Genomic DNA, 4,036 nt, shown 5'->3' on the forward strand with positions numbered 1-4,036 from the left:
AGCCGAACTTCACTAAGAAACTGAATCATCCACTAGGTCCGGCTTGAAAAATTGAGGTTCGGCTGGAAAATTGAGGTTCGGCTGGAAAATTGAGGTTCGGCTGAAAATATTGTAAAGTCGCATTAGCCGAACATAGTGTTTCTCTAAATCATACACTAAGTTCGGCTCAAAATTGATACTGCAAGATCAGCCGAACTGATCTTCTGAAAACCCTAATTTCATCTTTGAAATCATGTTATACCGATCAAACAAAATAAAATCAATCAAAAACAAGATGGGTTTGTTACGCATACATTCTAAAATACATCTAAGAGCAATTGAGATTTGGATTTCGCATTATAACATCGCTCACTTCGATTTGTGTTTCCTTTGTTTGATTAATTTCTTTATTGAATTGGAGTCCTAGATGTTTATGTTTAAAGTTTATTTTGATTTTTAATTTTAGGTTTTGAGGATAAGGGAACTATGACAAATTGAAATTATTTAGGGATATATAGGTAATTACGCTACCTTTAAACACCCCTTATAAACCCACCCTAGATAATATAATGGATGAGTATGCCTCAAAAAAAATGAGTATGCCTCAAAATAGGTTTCCAAAACTAGGTCAATGGGATGGGGAGTTAGATCGTTGAACTCAATACCCAGTGGGAGCTAGCTTCATTTGTGAACTACTGAGTCTAGTTCCTGGCATGCTCATAGTGCTATTTTGGTGAAAACATCTCTTCATTACAAGAGTTAAGATATGACTATAACTATGTGTGTTAGGCACAGTTCATGATTCTGCAGCCGGGAAATATAAAGAGGAATGATACCGCTGTTCTATAGAGCGCACCGGAACTAGAAGGATGTACTAAGGCATATTTCGAGTCAAATTCTATGAATTCAGTTGGAATCTCTCAGGTGTTAAATTTGTTGGAGTATGTGGCTCGATGTTGGAATTAATGCATTTTCTAAAATTACCTAGGCTGTAAAATAGTAAAAGAGTTAGTAGAATAATCTAGAGTCCGCTAGTTAGTCAGTTGTATTAAGTCTTGCAGTATGAAGTAATGTGAAAATGGTTATAGAAAAGACAGAGAAAGAATTCTCTGGACACTGTAAAGTGCAGTCAAAGTAGTTAGGAAAAATCTAGAGAAAGTTATGTTGGTCAGAGTGTAAGTGTGAACTAAGATTAACTAGTCAGAGATAAGAAATGAAATCTGTAGAAAATACTAGAGTTGTCTAAGGCCGGATGTGTACTGCCTACATATATGGCACTTGTATCACTATGTTTGTAAGAAAAAAAAGATGAATGAAAAGAAAAGAAGTTCACAGAAAAGAAAATCTGAGAGAAAGAAAAACAATACCAATAACAAGTGTGAGTTCTGTGAGTTGTTTCGAATCTGTGAGTTGTTTCAAATAACTAATCACCAACAAGTTTAAAGACAATAACAATACAAAATCTCCTTCAAATATCCAACAATGGTATCATAGCTTGTTCGATTGAAACGGGCGTTTGTTTCCGCGTGCTATCATGTCGACAAACAACAGTTCAAGTCAATCAGTAGTTGTTCCAATGTTTTTTGGAGAAAACTATGATTTCTGGAGTGTTAAAATGAGGACATACTTCCTATCTCAAGAATTATGGGAAGTTGTCGAAAGCGAAATAACCTTGACTGAATCTACAGCAACCACTCCGGAGCAACAAAAGAAACTGAAGAACATGAAATGAAATGATCACAAAGCCTTGTACACAATTCAGATGACAGTAGATGACACAATTTTTCCTCGAATTATGGGAGCTACAAAAGAAAAAGAGGCATGGGATTTTTTGAAAAATGAGTTTCAAGGAAATGAAAAGGTAAGATCAGTAAAATTGCAATCTTTGAGAAGAGATTTAGAGAGCATTAAGATGAAAGATTCAGAAGCTGCAAAAGATTACTACTCAAGAGTAATGGAGATTACCAATCAAATGAAAAGCTATGGAGAAAATATTGGTGATAAGAAGTTGGTGGAAAAAATCCTCATAAGTCTCATTGATAAGTATGATCTCATAGTTACTGCAATTGAAAAAATCGAAAGATATCGCAACTCTTTAGGTAACGGAGCTTATGGGTTCTTTAGAAGCCTATGAGCAGAGATTAAATAGGTGTCAAGAAACAACAATTGAAAACGTTTTTCAGTCTAAACTAAATCTAATGGCTGGAAAGTCTAAAGAGGAAAGGGAAGATTGTTATAAAGTTTCAAAAGAAGGAGAAGACAACTACAGGGAGGCAAGATGGAAGAAAGATTATCCACCATGTAGATTTTGTAAGAAGACAAATCATTTACAGAAAGATTGTTGGTTTAATGAGAGTAAGCCACAATGCTATAACTGTCGTCAACACAGACATTTCGCAAAAGAATGTCGTTTTAGAAAAAACAATCAAGCCAATTTTCATGAAACTGAAAAGGAGGAGGAGCACATGTTTTATGCTCAAACATCAACAGAAGAGAAACATGAAGCCTGGTACATAGATAGTGGTTGCAGCAATCACATGACGGGTGACGAAAGCATTTTCCGCGATATAAACACATTTATCAAAACTCTAATCAGGCTAGGAAATGGCAACTTGGTTGAAGAGAAAGGTACAATTTCTATTCAAACAAGAAAAGGTACAAGGCTAATCAAAGATGTTTTTCTAGTTCCCAATCTAAAATCTAATTTACTAAGTGTTGGGCAGATGGTAGAAAATGGGTATGCTTTATACTTTGATAATGGTTTTTGCTTCATATATGACAAGAAAAATAGGCACCAGGTCATAGCAAAAATAAAAGTGAAGGATAGAAATTTTCCTATGTGTTGGAATTATGTTCACAATACAAAAATGAAGGCAGAAGTTCGCAAAGGCTCGCAGTTTTGTTCACTAAAGCCGCATCAACAACAGAAGTCAAGAAATGTATGGGAAGGTAGCAGACATCGCAATCAATATTCTCAGCACAAGAAAGGTTGGAGAGCAAAGCCAATATCCACATTTGAGACCTGCGGTTTTGCAGCATTAGAACCTGGGCATTTCAACAAAGAAACAAAGTTTAACAGCAAGATGAAAATAGCTCCTTGGAAGAGAAGGGAAAATGCATTAAGGAGAAGTGTTGGAATTAATGCATTTTCTAAAATTACCTAGGTTGTAAAATAGTAAAAGAGTTAGTAGAATAATCTAGAGTCAGCTAGTTAGTCAGTTGTATTAAGTCTTGCAGTATGAACTAATGTGAAAATGGTTATAGAAAAGATAGAGAAAGAATTCTCTGGAGACTGTAAAGTGCAGTCAAAGTAGTTAGGAAAAATCTAGAGAAAGTTATGTTCGTCAGAGTGTAAGTGTGAACTAAGATTAACTAGTCAGAGATAAGAAATGAAATCTGTAGAAAATACTAGAGTTGTCTAAAGTCGTCTGTGTACTGCCTATATATATGGCACTTGTATCACTATGTTTGTAAGAAAAAAAAGATGAATGAAAAGAAAAGAAGTTCACACAAAAGAAAATCTGAGAGAGTGAAAAACAATACCAATAAAAAGTGTGAGTTGTTTCGAATTTGTGAGTTGTTTCAAATAACTAATCACCAACAAGTTTAAAGACAATAACAATACAAAATCTCCTTCAAATATCCAACACTCGATAAACACCACATATGTATAGCTAGGATAGTCCCACATGGAATAAGAGGAAGTACATGTGGTGCCTAATAAGCTTGGGCATCTCCTTATATAGCACCGAGGCCTTTTAGATTAAAACCCCACACCTGCTGCAACATGTGGTCAAGTGGGGACAATATCGGTGCTATGTGGTCGGGCCCATAAGTACGGTCCGGCGGTCCGTGAAGATCCTAACAACTGGTATCAGAGCGTATGGTTGGGGCTACTGTCCGAATGGATAAGTGTTTGTGTATGTCACTCGGTTTAGGGCGCAAGTGGAGTCAAACTCAAGGTGGAGCAGGCAAGGCCCGAAGTAGAGTTGGCGCTCAAGGTGGAGTTAGTGCCACACCCCATTAACTCAGGTGGAGCAGGATTCTATGGTGGGCA

The sequence above is a fragment of the Papaver somniferum genome, unplaced genomic scaffold (genome assembly GCF_003573695.1).
Source record: "Papaver somniferum cultivar HN1 unplaced genomic scaffold, ASM357369v1 unplaced-scaffold_44, whole genome shotgun sequence".
NCBI lineage: Eukaryota > Viridiplantae > Streptophyta > Magnoliopsida > Ranunculales > Papaveraceae > Papaver > Papaver somniferum.